Source organism: Nyctereutes procyonoides, unplaced genomic scaffold (assembly GCF_905146905.1).
Source record: "Nyctereutes procyonoides isolate TBG_1078 unplaced genomic scaffold, NYPRO_anot_genome, whole genome shotgun sequence".
Taxonomy (NCBI): Eukaryota; Metazoa; Chordata; class Mammalia; order Carnivora; family Canidae; genus Nyctereutes; species Nyctereutes procyonoides.
In genome coordinates, this window is record NW_026575048.1 from 15,032,637 (window position 1) to 15,050,093 (window position 17,457).

General features: G+C 53.2%; 1 long non-coding RNA gene across 1 annotated transcript; it reads right to left on the reverse strand.

Annotated features, from left to right (window-relative positions):
• Window positions 1-827: 827 nt before the first annotated feature.
• Window positions 828-15,521, reverse strand: LOC129511145 (uncharacterized). The gene is made up of 3 exons (XR_008664754.1): window positions 15,339-15,521; window positions 10,607-10,713; window positions 828-2,126 (listed from the first exon to the last, which is right to left on the reverse strand). It is a non-coding gene; the product is annotated as an uncharacterized LOC129511145 (long non-coding RNA).
• Between the last annotated feature and the right edge of the window lie 1,936 nt (window positions 15,522-17,457).

Here is a 17,457-nt window from a genome sequence, read left to right on the forward strand (position 1 = left end):
CTTCTGCTGCAGCTTTTGTGCTTCGTTGGCCCTGAACCATCTCTTTCTGACTCCCATATCTGCAGGTCTGAATACCACCTCTGCAACTGAGATCACTTCTTTGTTCTCAGGACTCTCTCTTTCCTCCAGATCTCCAGGCTCACAGGGTCATTGTCATATGTGACTCTTGTCCACTACTAGACCATGAGCTTCTAGAAAGCAGGGACTATGGCTTCATTTTTCCCTCTAATAGATTCATTCACTCAACAACCTAGAATCTGCCAGTGTGTCCATTTGATACAGAAGGTGAAAAAATAGTGGAGGCATGTTTGGTCCAGTTGGATAGACAAGCGTGGGTATGGGCAATTATTACACACTAATACAATGCCAGAGTGAAGGTGTGGATACAATACAGTGAGAACATCGAGAAGTACCTGGGTCAGCCTTGGGCAAAGCAGGCCAAATAAAATTAAAATTCCCTAGTGATTCCCTAGTGATTGTTGCATGCCAGACTCTGTTCTAAGCATTTCACTTATTTTTGTTTGTTTTCATTATTTTGAAGTGCTTAAAAGAGTAAACTACTATTATTTTAGAATAGGTAAATATAAACAAACTGTACAAAATTCAAAAGGCGCTCATGCCACCCTAAGAGCCTTCCCAGAGGAGCATACCCCTTGCCCACATTTTGTGCCTTCCAGACATACTATATTTTATGAATAATATAAGTCTACATGCACATGTGTCCACATGCACACAGATTGCACACACACAGTCTTTGTATAAATGATTGCACAATGTTCTGCATTGGGGTTTTTAAAAAATTCATTTAACATATCTTAGAGCTCATTTCATACCACTGGAGAGATACCTCATTCTTGGCTAATGACAGCACATTATCATAGTTCCATTATATAAATATACTATAATTTGTTTAACCAATCACCTCTTAATGGCAATTAAAGCTTTTTTTGAACTGTTCAGTATTACAAATAATGCTACCATGAATAACCCTGTGAGTGTGTTATTTTGAACAAGTGTCATGTATTTACAGGATACATTCATAAAAGTGGAATTGTCGGATCAAGGGTACGCACATTTGAAATGCTAACTGCTCTCCATCCGACACTGAGTTCTTAAAGACACGCCACTAAGCTTTACACAGCTTCTCCTCTAAGGCTTCTGCTAGAACTCCTTTTCACCGTGGCCCGAGGACCCAGGCCAGCAGAGAAGGAAGAGGAGGAGAGGGAACAGCATTTCCTGTAAAATTCTCTCCTTTTTCCTTCTTTATCTTATACATGTAAATTTCATATGCAAATGTTCTATGAAAATTTCACAATTGTATATGAAATTCATATTTAAAGCATAAATTTTAATAATACAATAACACTTAATAATACAAATATGAAATATCTAACATAAATAATATACACTTAAATATAAAATTTGATGGGAGAGTGTGTGGTCCCGAACAACCTGCAGCTGCCCTGGGGACCACAGGTCTAGGCCACCCGAGGCAGGAGGACAGGTTCTCCTGGGCGATTCCCGGGTGAAGTCTCGCCTGCAGCAAGTCCAGCCTTGAGGCTCATGAGCCAACATGTGGCACCTTTTTTTTTTTTTAAAGATTCTATTTATTTATTCACGAGAGATACAGAGAGAGGCAGAGACACAGGCAGAGGGAGAAGCAGGTTCCATGCTAGGAGCCCGACGTGGGACTCAAACCCGGGAATCTGGGATTATGCCCTGAGCCAAAGGCAGATGCTCAACCGCTAGGCCACCCAGGTATCCCAACATGTGGCATCTTTATGTCAGTTTGGGTTGAGCTTCTTTGTCACTGCCTCCAGAAGAGACTGTGATGCTGCTGCTGGTGGTGGGAGAGCTGGACCGAGCGCAGGTGGCGGGGCTTCCTGGGGGAGTGGATGTTCATGGATGTGAAACCTGGGAGTTCAGGAGGGGTTGACCAAGCAGATTAGGAGTGGAAAAGGTGCCCAGAAAAAGGAAGAGCCAGTTGTCTGCAGAGGTGAGGAAGCAGGAGAGGTTCCAAGAACTGGAGTGGCTCAGAGCAGCTGGGGCATCACGTGTGAGGTTGGGTGGCTGGCGCAGGGGGTGCACACCACGGACACCGGGCTTTGTGATCAATCTGATTCATCCTGATTTTTCAGATGAAGCGACCAGAGTTTCACCCAAGCAGTAAACACAGAGATAAACGAAAAATCAGTTTCAGTTTCCTGCACTCCCAGGGCATCCCCGCTCAGGGTTCAGATCTTTGAGATCCACCCCAGCTCCACAACCCGGTTGCCCCAAAGGGCCTTTGGAGACCTGGCATCGATAGGCCCCACAGGGCCGCACCTAGGGCACCTGTGACTGCTGAGGTTGAGCTGCCTCACCCTGGCTCTATGAGGGAGAAGGCTGACGAGGAGACAGGCATGCTAGTGCCCCTCTCCATGTATGTGTGTGCATGTATGGGTGTGCACATGCTGGGCATACACAGGAGGCCAATAACCGTTTCCCAACTAGACCCTCACGAATATTCTCTAGCATTTGCTCTTCTTCCAAAGTCAAAACCTTATCTCAGTGGCCCTTTGGAGCTTTGGCCCCAACAGGTGGGTGAGGCAAGGAGGAGAGGATGAGGCTGGCAGGAAAGGACTCTGCCCCCTGCGGTGTCTGTCTTCTAGGACTTCAGAGGCCCTGAGTAATCCGGGAATGCTCACTCATCCCCACTCTCACCCACTCGGGGCTCCAGACACAGTGGCCCATAGCCATTCTCCAAAAGCACCATGGCTCACGTGTGAGCTCCTACCACAAACGCAGTGGCTCCCTAGAGCACAGATGGGTTATCATCCGGTTCCAGAAGCCGGAAGTCCAAAAATGAGTTTTAAGGGGCTAAAATCAAGATGTTCCTTCTGGAGTCTCTAGGAAGGAATCAATTTCCTTACCACTTCCAGCTTCAAAATGCCACCTCCTTCCTTGGCTCATAGCCCCTTCCCCCATCTTCAAGGCCATCAGGGTAACATCTTCAATCTCTCTCTTTCTGACCTCTGATTCTGTGCCACATCTTCTCTCTCTGAGGCTGACACCCCTGCCTCCCTCTTAGAAGGGCCCTTGTGACTGCACCTAGGACCAGCCCAGATCATCGAGGATAATCTCTGCATCTCAAGATTCTTAATTTAATTACATCTGCAAAGTCTCCTTACCATGTGAAGTAGCTCCTTCACAGGCTCGGGGCATTGGGATGTGGACATCTTCGGGAGTCATTGTGCCTCCAGAAATCACCCTGAGCTGTGGCCCAGCAAGCTGCTCTGCACTCTGGTAGGCGGAATAACGGCTGACTGCAAAGTCACTCTGGGGCTCAGATCCAGGCCATGCCGTGTGCACAGGTGTGGGGCCATGTCCACCCAGGGGCAACACTTCTGTCTAATTCACACAAAGCTACCATGTAGGCCAGCAGAGGCCATGCCTGAAGCCATCCCCTTCCATCCCTCCTTCCCCCTGACCAAGACCTACTCATTCTTCAAGGCTCAGCTCAGTCCAGGACATTTCCCTAACTTTCCCCTGTGGTCCCTCTCCACACTCCCAGCTGCACCCATCACACCTTCTCTGGGCTTCCACTTTACCTTGTATTTTCCACATCCTGGCACTGACCACAGAGCATTGGGAGTGGCTGTCTGTAAGTCTGCCTGAGCAAGACCTGAGCCAGGGCCCAGAAGCTCTCCTCTGGTGCCCTACTGTTCTAGGCCCTGTCATCCGTATTCCCAGGGCAGATGCACCTTCTAGGATCTTCCAGCTCCTGCTTTCTTCATCCTCCCTGGAACAGACCTCAGGGCTACAGAGTCTGCATGAGGGAAGTGGAAAGAAAGCAGAGGTGGTCCTTGCCTCAGAAGTGCTCCCAGCCTTGGGGTAGCCTACCTCCTAAACAGAGAACCCCAGAGTGCACTGTGAACAGGCTGAGGTCCTGCTGTCAGAGGAGCCCAGGCTGTGACTGGAGGGCCATTAGCCAGAGAGGCGAGAAAAGTCAGAGAGGCTGGGTGGAGGAGGCAATCTCCAGGAAAGGGAGAGGAAGGAGCAGAGAAAGATAAGAGATGCAGGCTAAAGGAAAGATGAGCTTTCCCAGTCTCCTCTTTCCACAGAGGCCCAGAAAGGGGAAGGTCTTGCCTGAGGCCACCCAGCAAGCCTACAGAAAAGGGGGCCTGGAGCCCTGGTGTCATAGCTCCCACCCCCGTGCTGTGCCAGAGAACAACATTGTCCCTTCCTTCTCTGACCCTCCTCCACCCCCACCAGCACAGCCAGGCTCCCCCTACTTGGGAACCCTCCCCTGCTTACACACAGAGGATGGGTACCTCACACTTTTCCCAAGGGCTCCCCTCGAGCCCCCATCCCTCTCTCCTGCCTTTACCCCACCTCCCGTGTCCTCCTGTCTCTCCATATTTGTCTTTCCCTTGTCAGTCTGTCTCTTCTTGACTATCCATCATGGAAGGACTGCTCCTTCAAAGAGACAAAGTTCCAGATGAATCTGATTAGATTCAGACTAGAAGAGTCTCAAAACTCAGGAGCCCCTCTCGGAGCCGGATCTGTGCCAGGATGGGGGTGGGCACTGTCCCCGGCAGAGAAGTGGGTGGGGAGGGAGCAGAGACCCCAGGATCAGAAAAAAACCAACTGCTTCCTCCATGGCCGCCCCCACCCCTTTGCCTCCCGCACCCCAGTAGCTGTTAGGACTCCAAGCTAACCCCATTCCCTGGCAGGCCTGCGGGAAGCGTTTGGGGCAGAAAGGCCCTTGTGTTACAAACCCCCAGGGCTGTTTCCTACCACCACAACCTGCCCAGATCTGGAGAGAAGGCAGAGAGGCTGACGAGGACTAGGACTAGTATAGAGGACGCAGCTGTCACTCTCAAGAGAGAGTCGGTGAGGCCAACCCAATGCTCGCGGGGTGGGGGTGGGGGGGCTGGCTGACCTTGGCCCCTGCAGTGGCCACCAGACACTGGATGAAGGCAAAGGATGAGGCGGAGAGGGTGTGTGAGGCCCAGGTGTGGATTTGGGAGCTGGAGGAAGGTTCCTAAGAACAGAAACGTAAAGGGCTACCTGCCGTATCCTTGCAGCAGCTTGGGATACCCCATTAGCAGAGCCCCAAAGAGTTTATTGGGACTGGGCTTCCAGGAAGAAGTGGGGGTGGCTGGGCACCTGCCTTGGGGCATCTGGGGCTCACTCCCCGGGGAATGTATGGGGCACACCTCGGGCTCATCCTATTGGAGGAAGAGAGTCTGCTCACCTCTTCAGAGACCCCTGGGTTGAGGGTGGCCCCTGGGAGCAGTAGCCGCCCTTCCCTTCCAGGGGATGCCGAGTTTCTGGAGCTTCAGAGGAAACCTTCGAGGATAAAAGCAGAGGGCGGCTGAGGCCACCCCGCGCCTCGCAGTGTCCCCCAGGCTGTGCCGGACTGGGCGGATGGAGGAGCCGTGGCCCTGCACCCCAGAAGTGTCAGCCCGCACCCACTACCCCTCCGAGGGGCCACCACCGGCCAGCTCCGTGCTGCCTGACATGCGGGAGGGCTCAGTGGCCTGGGACTGGAGAGCAGGTGCGGCCTCCTCAGGTGGACCAGACCGATCGGGTCTGGATGAAGAGGGAGGAGAACAGGAGACCGGACAGCTCAAGGAGGATGTTGAGAAGGATCTGGGGTGTGCCCAGACCTTGTGGCAGGGTGGGGGCCTGGGAGGAGAGGCACCCAACCACATGCACTGGGGGAAGCTGCCCAGTGGGAGGAGAGGGCATGCCTAGGGGGCTTGCGGAAGGCGAGTACTTGAGGGTTTCGGGTTGAGGTGTCAGCTTAAACGGAGACATGGAGCTTCACTTTCCCCCCAGATCTCACTAAAACAGTGAGAGAAGGGAAGCTCGAGGACAACCCAAGAGGAAATAGCCACAACCAAACCTGGGAAGCTGGCAGATGAGCATCAGTAACTGACCTACCAACAGAAAGAGAAAGCTTAGTCCAAAGCCAGCAGTGGGGGGTGTGGGGGCACAAGTGAGATGCCCCAAAGCCTCAGAAACTGGGGTAGTGGGAATCTTCGCAGGCTGGGGGGAAAGAGTGAGTTACAAGAGGGGGTGTGGTTGGAGGTTGTTCAAGAACAGTCAGATCCCAGGAACGCTTTCCCCTTCGCCACCCTGCTGGGGGTTAGACACAGCTTGGGGGCTGCTGAAGAGAAGGCAGGGAAATTAGGGAATCCTGTGCATATTGTGATCCCACCCCCAGCACTCCCTCTGCTCCAGGCACCCCTCAAATGCTGACAGATATAGCTTTCCCCTCTGAGCAGGAGGTTAGAAGGGTCTCCTCTGAAAAGATTCAAGGGGAAAAGCTTAGTGCTGATATTTGGGGGTGTCCTGACAAATGGCACACCCAGATCTGTCTCCAGCAAAGACAATGTTTGGCAAGCCCCACCCAAGATGACTTAAAAAATGAATGTTCCGAGAACAGAAACAAAACGCTGTTGGAAATTGAAGACATGATAGCAGTAGTAGGTTTGGAAGATAAAGTTGAGGAATTCTCCTAAAAATAAGAAGGGGGGGGGCAGGGAAGACCTAGAAATAGAAAGTAGGAGAGAAAAGATTTCAGCTATTGGAGGATTGGTCCAGGAGATCCAACATCACAGAGAGAAGAGCCTGGAGAAAAAGTGAAAACAGACCCATACCAGGCACAGCTGTGTAACATTGCACACAAACAGGGCCCTAGACAGGCTTCTCCAAGAATGATGGGGTGACAAAAAACAGGTCACATGCTGTGATTGTCTCATCAGCAGGACTGGGACACAGGAAGACAATGAAGGAGTATCTGAGATGGTAGAGCAAATAGTCTCCAATCTAGAATCCTCCATCAGGCCAAATGACCAATAATGTATAAGAATAAAGATAATTCTAGATGTGCGACATCACAATCCCTCCTGGGTAATATTTTTCAGGAAACTACAGGACAAACTTAGAGTAAACTGAGAGGGAAAGAAAGGACACAGCAGGGCCACCCCAGAGAGGAGGCAGAGAGCCACCCCCAGGAAGGCTTTCCCACCGCCTGCAAGCCCACTGGCTCTGGGCTGTCTCTCCATCCTGAGGACAGAGGCCTGGCCCAAATCTGCTCTGCCCTGGGCTTGTCTTGACCATGTGCTGGTGAAGCGCATGCCCTCCTGTCCTGGCCTGTGGCCACCGGACAGGACTTTCTGGTTTATCCTGCTCCTGAAGACAGGATGTAAGCTGTAGGGAGCTTATAATGAACGGAAATGTGTAAAGCAGCTCACTCTTCTGACAGGTGTCTTGCATGTGGCTCATGCCCACCCTACCAGATACCCTTGGCTCACTCAGGGCCCTGTCCAGCGATGTCCCCAGAAAGGGCTTTTGTAAATTGTTGGCAATTCCAAAACCACACAGTGGCCCAGGGACTCTTTCAGCTTATCTTCTATTTCCAACCAACACCAACAGCCTTTCCCTTAGATGGCAGGTTTGTGTTTGCTATTCCAGTTTTCAATTCCCTCTGTCTGTCCCCCTCTCCCATCCCTAATCCAGATCCATTCTTCACCCTTCTCCACCCCACTCCAAACCCAGGAGCTGACCTTTACAATCACCTGTATGGGCTCTCTTGTGTGTTGGGTTCACTGGTGTCCATCTGAGTCCAGCCAGTGGAAGTAGCAGCAGGACGTGGAGGAAGAAGGGGAGCGAGGCCAAGCAGATTAGCCCTGGTCCCTTCTGGTCCCATCACAGAAGGTGGCTCTACCATCTATTCAAGGGGGCCCTGTCCTAGAGCTAGAGCCCTCCCTCTGAGTCGTGGGAACTGCTTCCTCCTCTTGATCTCTCAGGTCTAAGGGTAGTAAAGGCTCCCCAGGCTTCCCTTAATTCTGCTCGAACCTTCTAGATAATCCCTTCATTAATCTTTCCCCAGTTCCCCGGGCTGTGTGCTGTTTCCTGCCAGGGTGCTGATGGATACAAACACGAAATACTCCACTATCTGGGCAGACATATACACACAGAAAAACTGAATGAAAGGATTGTGGGTAGAGGGCGATCTGATCAGGGAGTGGCACACAAAAGGCTTCTAAGGTACTAGTAACGCTGCACGTAACACGTGCACAAGTGCTCATCTTATGATTGCTCTTCAGATTGTATCTATCCATTCAGTACACTCTTCTGAATGTATGAAATATTTCACAATACAGATTAATATTTACAAGGGGCACAAGGGAGGCCTCCGGAGGCAACGTCTTATTTCTTGACTTGAGTGATGATTACACAGGTGTTCACTTTAAAATAACTTGTTAAAATGTATAGTTATGTTTTATGTGTGTGATATATTTCACAATAAAACATTTTTCAGAAAAAAAGAGATTGTCTACCATGCTGTTATGTGATGTCATATCCCCCTTCTTGTTCCTAAATTTCATTAAATCCTACTACACAGCCAGTGTTGGTGGTCTCAGCCTTATTGTGGTGGCCCTTTGGGGAACAGAGGACCCCAGAAGGAGAGGGGAGTCTGGGCAGGGGTGATGCAATGCAGAAAAGGAGAAGAGGACAATAGTAGGGACTTCAAGCAGAAGCAGAACAATGGAGACAGACCAGAGTAAACCTCATTGTCACCTAGACTTCCCCGAGACACTGGGAGGGGAGATGTAGGTCTTAACCTTATCTGTGATAGGGATTCAAGCCAATGCATTTAAATATTACAGAAAGGAAAAAAACAAATAAATCAATAAAAAATAAATATTACAGAAAGGGTTAGAGAATTTGGAGACACTCTAACAACTCTAAGATAGGTCATATAGGAGCAAATAGGATGGTGGATGTGGACATGTTTTATGAATACCAGCTAGTTTAAAGGGCCAATAGGCTGGGATTTCTTCTCTATCCCCTTCTGGGGTAAGTTTTCTAAGAAAGCTAGGGTCTTTGGGGAAAAAAGGTAAACCAATCAGAGATCCTAGTTGCAAACAACATAACTTATCTAGCTAGATTATGCAGAAAAGTAAGCTTTTAAAAGATATTATGAGGCTCACACAACCCCCAGAAGATCAAAGAGTCATGGATGCCATGAAGCCAAGAACAATACACCCAAGCCACATACTAGAAGCTGCCCAGAGAAGACAAAATGGTGCCAACATACCACACATAACCCTGCTCTAGGCGTGGCCCCAAAATTGCCACTGCTGCCCAGAAGGGCCAGATGCCCTCACCATCATACTTTCCAGCAGAGGACCCCTATAGGTCCCATGTAGGAACATGTAAACAGCAGAGTCTGGTCATAGTAACTGCCCCTCACCAGGCAGAGGAGAAAGTTCTGGCTTCTGCCTTAACTTAGGGGACTCATAACTTGCAAAATTCTCCAGACATAGGAAGTATATGCAAAAGATACAGGAAGGCCACAGACATGACAAATGCTACTGGAAGTGCAGAGTGGTGCTATTGGGTAGAGGTAGTTATTTTCCAGTCCAAGGCAAAGCCAGGAAAGCAGGACTGAAGGGAGCTGGGCTGCTCATGGACTCTGGGCTCTGCATCCTCAGGTCCTGCCTGGATTCAAGCTCTGGTCCTCCTCTGAGACCACCCTAGCTGCTCCATGTGCCTGCTGCCCTGTCCACCCTCCTTTCAGCTGACCACCCCTTACCGCCAGGAACCAGGACCACAGCCTTGGCCCTACCATCTTCCAACTCACCCTGTTGCCCACACCCCACGGCCTCTGTCCTCAGGCCCAGAAAACCTCTCTCAACGCCTGGCCAAGGGACCAGAGGCTAAGAGCTGTCACGGAGCAGCTGATGGAGGCTGTGATGCAGGACAGGAGGAAGGTTTGCTGTACGCCGCAGAACGTTTTGGGTCAGAGGCAAGTCTCTGAGACATCCAGCAGAGCTGATCCCTGAGAGGGAGTCTCGGGGCAAGTATAGCCAGTGTTCCAGAGACATCTGCAGCCTGATCAGGCAGGGGACGGCCCTTAATGACAACCGAAGGGCATCGCTGGGCCAAGATGTGCACAAAGCTTTCAGAAAGCGGACACTGCTTCCCCCAAATCCATCTGTTCTTGTGGCATCACCGTCCTTCACGCTGGGGCCTTTGGTAGAACAACAGGGAGCCAGGGCCCAGAGCAGGAGAGGGAGGCCTGGTAGGGGGAGGAGGCAGGGGAAAGGAAGGCTGCCTTCTAGGATGCACAAGTGTTCGAGGACTTCCAAAGGAATATTCCAGAAACAAGAGAGGTGGGCATCATCTGTGCCATTTCTAGCTCTAGCCCAGTCTGTGAAAGACGTGCCTTCTGTGTCCCTAGGTCTGAGATAGGTGCTGGGGGACCTGGACGAGGGAAAGTCAGCTCTGTCCCCTGCGCCTCTACCTCCGCAGGCCCCTGCAGCCCACCCTAGGGCAGGGGGGTGCCGGCGGCCGAGGGGCAGAGGCGGGGCAGGCCTCCTCCCGCATTCCCCGATGTGGTGCCCGGGGCCAGGCTGCGGAGGCCCAGGGCCCGCGTGGGCCACACGGAGCCAGCCCTTCCGAGAGGCGGAGGCAGTGGGAATGAACTCATTTTTTCCTCGGCTCGGGTGCCCTGATCGTAAAACCCAGACGCTGAGCAAATGGCCCCAGGTGTGCGCTCTCCCGGTTTCGCCGGGATAATAGTCAGGAGCTGCGAGAGGCTGACCTGGTTTCGATCCAGTGGCTCTCGCTCTGGCACAGCCTGGCTCTGCTGTCACTTCTCTCCACCTGCCTTCTGGCGGGGCCGGGTCTTCACTGCAGCCCCAGGGAGCCCTGGCAAGAGAGCAGAGGGGGTGTTCCCAGAGGGGCCCTAAAAGCCCCTTCCTAGACAGGCTTCACTAGGAGAGCCCAGAGTGTCCGGAGCCCAGAGGGACAGCACCTTGCACCTCCCTGGGGGGGGGCCTCTTGCTCTTGGCCTCTCTGACTCACTGACCCACTGATGGCTGCACGAAGATCTAGAATCAGATGCAGCAGGACTCGTATCCTCTGTCTCTCAAACTGCTTTCCTTTACAGATGGGGAAATTGAGACCCAGGAAGGGGTAGGGAGCAGTCCCAGTCAGGTAGAGGCAGGGCCGAGACTGCTCAGGTTTCTGAACTTCCAGCCACACGACGGCCCCTCTGGAGCAGCATGGGGAGAATCATAGCTGAGCAGAGAACTTCAGGAGGTGCTCCCAGGCTGCAAGAAGCCACCAGAAGCGTTTGTCCCCGAGGCATCCCTGATCCCATCCCTCAGGCCCACCTGACATGACCTTGCTCCTGACGCTCCTTGGCAAAGGCAGGAACCTGGTGGCACAGTGGGAAGGGGCCCGACTCCCTGGTCCTGGGGCAACAGGGACCTTCCCTTCTTAGTCTGTGAGCTCAATCCCTCCAAAGCTGCCTGCTTCAGAGCTCACCTCGGATGCCCCAGGGCAATGGGGAGCACACCCCCAGCCTTCAGGAGCTGGGGGAGCTTCCCACCCTCCCCCACAGGCCCTGGAGGCAGCCAGCCCGCCTGCCACCAGCCACCGGGTACTCTGAGAAGGGTCCTTACCAGCCTCAGAAGACTCTACCTGCACCCCCCACCCTCGGGCCCTGCTGCTCTCACGGCCTCTGACCCCCCAGACTCCCAGCTAGTCCCACCTCCTCAGGAAGACAGTGTGGGGAAGCGGAGGCTTCGGAGGCCCATTGACTGAGGAGGCCTCAATCCTAACTGGCCGCCAGTAGTGCTGTGACCCCCAAGTAGTCTGTCTTTAGGGGTGAACTTGCTCGAGCTGTCAAGTGGGGCCATGGCCCCCCGGTACGTGGCTTCAGTGAGGACTGGACAAGTGTGGAGAGCAGGCTTTTAGGCCACAGTGGATGTTATTGTGAGGAGGTCCCTTCAACTCCCTGGCTCTCAGGTTCCTGGACCCCCTCTTCCCGGGGGGTGAGCAGGTTCAGGCCTCTCTCCCACCCTCCCTGCTCAGGTAGGGTGACAGAGAGTGAAGAGGGCCTCTCAGTGGGACAGGTGTGCCTTCCTGCCGCTTCAGGCTTCATCTCCCAAGGCGGGAGACGTAGATGTGCCTCAGCTGGGAGCGCACCCTGACTCTCAGTAACAAAAAGGGACAAGATGGTAACGCACCCCAACAGCCCAGGGGCATCGCCAGGGCAGTAGCCAGAAGCTTAGGCGCTGAAAGGAAGGAGACTAACACAGAAGGCCCCGTGTGCAGTTCTGTGTACGTGAACTCAGCAGAGGCAAAGCCACAGCTCCAGAAAGCTGTTTAGTGGAAGGCTGAGGTGGGAAAGAGAAGGTGGGGACTGACCGGACACAGGGGGCATGAGGGGACGTCGTTACGGGCATGGGTAAAGATACTCAGTATCTTGTTCGGTGATAGGGATATGGCTATCCCCATTTGGTGGCACTTACTAAAATGTATGCTCAAAATGGGTGAATTTCCCTCTATGTAAGCTATGCCTCAATACAGCTCAGGGGGGGCACCCGGGTGGCTCAGTGGTTATGCATCTGCCTTTGGCTCAGGTCATGATCCCGGGGTCCTGAGATCAAGTCCCGCATCGGGCTCCCTGCATGGAGCCTGCTTCTCCCTCTGCCTGTGTCTCTCCCTCTCCCGCTCTCTCTCTCTCTCTCTCTCTCTCTCTGTGTGTGTCTGTGTGTGTCTCTCATGAATAAATAAATAAAATCTTTAAAAAAATAAATAAAAAATCAAATAAAACTGGTGGGAAGGAGGTCCTTGAGCGTGTAACATGTAGTCCGGGATGCATCCTCATCCGGCCTGGTCAGATATGTGAGGCACAATTTCTCCACTTAGAGAATCCTTAGGAAGTGTCTAGGACTTCACAGAAATAAGAAATTGAGTGATGGGGGAAGATGAGGGAGGATGTGAAGAAACACAATACCAGGGCATCCTAGAACAATTGGTCTTAAATAGGCCCTACAGAGAAATGGACTCTGGCCTTGGTGAATCTGTGCCCTGCTTTCCTGCCTCAGTCACAACCCCCATCCCTTATCTGACACCCTCACTCCTCGCTCTGCCTGGGAGAACCTCGTCAATCTTTTACGAGTGAGATACTATTGTCTCCCCAAAGCCAGGCAGCCCAGGGTGCGTCACTTGGGTCACTGGGTTGCGACAGCATCTCTCTCCTCAGCCTGCCCCTGAGGCTTCTCCAGGCCAGCAGGGCAAGGTGGGCCTGCTGTCCTGGAGGCCTGGACACACTCCGGCCTCACGCTGCAGCCATCTGCACCCTGGTCTCTCCTTCTCTGCCTTCTCCACTCCAGTGACAGCATGTTCCGGCCACTTTCACTTTGGAAGGGTGGCTCCTCGACATTAAGGTCAACTCTTGAGTATGGGAGCTTTGTCCTGGCTCCTGCCCGTCCTGTGAAGCCCCAGTGTGGGCCAGGAGTGGATGCCCTCCTGATGCTTGAGGAAAGGCGTCCATGTTCAGCAACATTGTCATTCATGCGTTTGTTTGCTACTCACCTTGTTCAAGAGAGAAGCCCAGTTCCATCTAACTTAAGCCCAAAGAGAATTTACTGGGGCACAGATGTGAAAAGACCCGGATTTTTAGCTAGGTTTTGGAATACCTGGCTCCCCTTCCCACTCTTCTTCCTCCCCCTCCTCTCCCTAAAGTCTGTCTCCAAGTATCCCATACATATACCTCCCTCCTCCTCCTTCAGCCAGAAAACAAAAGAACAAAACATAATAAAACCCTCATGCAAATGGACACCCTGGGCTGCCTGAGTCCATGACTTCAAAGCACAGTCTATTATCTTGTCTGTTAGCTCCAGTTGGGTGTATCTCGCCGGCCTGCTAGACTGGCCTTGTAGCCTCACGGAGGCTAGGCACAGGGCAACCCCCCCACAGCCCCCCACACCCCCACCCCACCCCCCAGGAAGGACATGACAGTGGGTCTAGAGGAGGTCAAAGGGGGAAGTGAAGAGGTCGGGGTCAGGGATGGGTCAAGGCTGAGGGTGCTGCAGGAAGAGGATCCCCCAGAGCTGTTAATTCTCACTCCCCATCTTTTGGCACTTGAGGCCCCCAGAGCCGGCCCAAACCCCTGTCCTCCTCCCAGACCCCTGCACAGCCAATCAGTATCCGCCCTGGCAGCTGGGGCTGGGAGTCCTGGTCAGCATCAGCGGGCTGATGCCAATTAAAACCCAGGAATCCCCTGCCCCTCACCCTGGGCTCAGATCAAAAGGCCTTGGCCCTCCAGTGAGGGGCTCCAGACCATAAATCTGAAGGAGCTGGGCCTTCAGCTAACAAGCTGCCCTGGCTCAGACCAGAGCAGGATCCGGATCCTGTTTCATTCTGGGAGAAGCCAGCTGAGAGTGGGGGTGGGGGACAGAGGAGGGCCCTGGAGCTCAGAGCTCCCCATTCCCCCCCAGCGCCAGCTTGCTCAGTAAAGCCTGGGGTGAACGTCCTGGAGGGTGCTTGAGAATCACACTCAGCCCCCAGGCCTCGCCGCCCCACCCCACGGGGCCTCAAGGGCCGCTCTCATTGCCCATCGTCTGCCCCCACAAGAATTTTAACTGCAAACATCTGGGTGCCGGAGACTCCGGAAGAGCAAATGTCTTTACCTCCTTTGATTCCCTTCATACAGAGGGCTTTTTAAATTTTAATTTGAGGTGACCTCTGACCTGAGTTCCCATTCCCATAGATTCCAGATATTTCCTGTGCCCTCAGATAACCTCTCAAGCTAGCCCCCACCTGACCAGGAACCCCTGGCCTCCCCCAACTATGACCCACTCAGAGTCCCCCCCATACCTCAGGTTCCCTCCCAGCACCTTCTATTCTCTCAAGGCCCAAAGATGCCTGTGCACCCACCAAACATCTCCCCAGAGCTCTGGGCCCAACCCCCAGGAAGGCGGAGATGCAAGCACCTTTGGTCCCCAGCCATAGTGATTTGCAACAACAACAGGACCACTGGCATAGCCCCTACCCTGTGTCAGACCGCTCAGGAGTAATTGCTCAAAATTTATGAATTTACGGATGAGGAAGCCAAGGCCAGAAAAGAAAAGGATCATCAGGAGCACCAGCTTGTGGCACAGCTAGAGCCATAAGTGAGGTTTGCGAGCCATGAACCAGGTGCCTCCTGGGCCACAAGCAGCTGCTGGGGTTTGGCTGCGGCGCACCCGGTCTGTGAGCCTGAGAGGCTAAGGTGCTTTCACCCGGACGTCCGCCCCTGTCCACCTGGGGACCAGCACAGCAAAGCACCAGGAGTCTCAGCAAAAGCCACAAAGGACAGAGAAGGGACAAGGGGAAGAGGGATGGGAAGGAACAGGCCCCGCAGACCCTCAACTTCCAACCCTCTCTCCAAGTAGCCTTTGGACCCAATTGGAGAGTTCCCTTCCTGTGGGTGCCCTGCCTTGTGCTAAGCTAAGCTATGCAGGACACTACAAAAGGGAGGGGGTGCTCCTGGACCCTACCTTTGAGGCACTCAGAGACTGGCAGAGGGGCAGGAAGCATGTGTGTGAAGTGACCCCAGGATTGGAGCTTCGAGCTAAGCAGGTCAGCCAGCTCCCTGCAGCTGAGACTTGCCAGCAGGGCCTGGCTACACGAGCCCTCCTCCCATGAGTCACCGCAGCCCCGGGTCAGGGCCCTAGCAGCCATCACCCCCTTAGGGATCCAGCCAGAGCCATGGGTGTCCCATAGGCGCAGCCCCCTGGGCCAGAGGCTACATGACACCATCCAGCAGCCTGACAGGCCCCAAAGCCCAGCCCCAGCCTTCTCACCAGCGGTTTGACCACATGACTCCTCGTTAAAGCCTTCCCTGGCTCCCCATCCCTTCCTTGTCATGCCCAGTGACTCACCCTGCCTTCCCAGGCCCAGCTCACCACAGCTGACATCACCTTCACCCCACCCCTTGCCAGCAAACCCTCTGTTTCCTCTGATCCATCTTCTCCTCAGAGTCAAGAAATGCTAGAACTGGGAGGGGTCTTAGGGAGTATCTGGGGCAGCTTCCCTTTATAGTGGGGGACCCTCGGACCCTGACGGTGGCAGGAACATGTTCCAGTTAGAAGGCTGACTCTTCAATCGAACAGAGCTGATTTAGGGCTCCGTCGGGATGTCAGGGGAAGGAAAGAATCACGGACTCCCTGGGGTTCATGGCTGCCCCTTGGGCACAGAGGCGGCAGGAGCAGGAGGTCATAGGATCACCCCAGCTCCTACCGCTCCCCAAAGTGGGGAGTGGCCAATTCTTCTCCCTCAGGGACATCAGTTGTTTCAGAGAAAGTCAAGAATAGAAGGAGGGAACAGGTATAAAATCCAACCAGGCAGAGGAGATGGAGTGCACCTCACAAAGGCGGGGAGGGGGGTGTAAAGGGACCCTCCAAGGCCCCAGAGCTGACCAGGAGAAGCAGACAGGAGCCGAGTGTTGGCCACCTCCCAGAAATGCCCACGGAGCAGTGCCCTTCAGAGTGTGGTCAGCAACATGTGGGAACTTGTTGGAAGTACAAAATGCAAATCCTTCAGCTCCACCCCAGACCTACTAAATCAGATACTTGGAGGCGGGCCCAGCAAGCTTTCCAGATGATTCGAACACATGCTCAAGTTTGATTCTTCGTCCAGCCATAAAGAATAGCAAAAATGATTAGTAGGTCTGGTATCTGGTCAGCATCTGCCAGTCCTGGCCCCTGGTGGGGCTCACTGATGCTCCCACAAGTCCACTCTGCTTGCCCTTGCTCTGATCCCCTCCCTCTAAATCAGGCAGGACTTCAGCAGGCAGGACACTCCAGGGGCGTCTCATGTCCAGGGAGATATGCCCTGAAGGCATGGGTAGCCCCAAAGTCATATCCTCCAGCCATTTGCCTGCATTGTTGCCACCATCCATACAAACAAAACGCTGTCTCAGTTTCCCTGACTCCAACTCCCGCTCACTATTGGCCTTAGAACTGGGCTCTGTACCGCGCCATACATGGGGCTGGTCTCCTCACTTGGGTACCACATTCTGCTCCTGTATCCCCAGTGCTGGCTGAAGTCATTTGTGGACAAACAGCCATCCATCACTGTGCTATGGTGGCTTAGGACCTCCATGTACAAATGCACAGGCTGTCTACTGAACAAGGGCAGCTGTCTAAAGGGGCCAGTGGAGGGATAAAATCCAGCCCACATTCAATTTACCCATGTCCCTTAGCGCAGAGTGGCATCCATCCAGTTGGGGCACCTTTCCCTAATTTGCACAAATGCATTATGTGGGCTTAGTGTTTGAGCTTCACCCCTCCCTTCCCCAAGGCCCCTTTGTTCTGAGCTGGACCTCCCCGTGTCTCTTGCATACCTATGCCACCTGGACCTGCACTGTCTCCACATGTCCACTCAGCGAGAACCCAGCCCTCCCAAAGTGGCCATGACTGTGGGTGTTAGGCATGCCCTAATTGTCTTCTCTCTTTGGAGCCTCTTGGCTGGATTAGCTGTCCTACCTTTTCTTTCCTTGCTGCCCATCCTCACTGACTCTCCTGTCCTGTTTAAGATGACTTAATCAGACACAGACAAAACATCTTTGTCAGTTGAAGTTTGAAGTCATTTCATTTCAGCATTTCCTAAGATCCC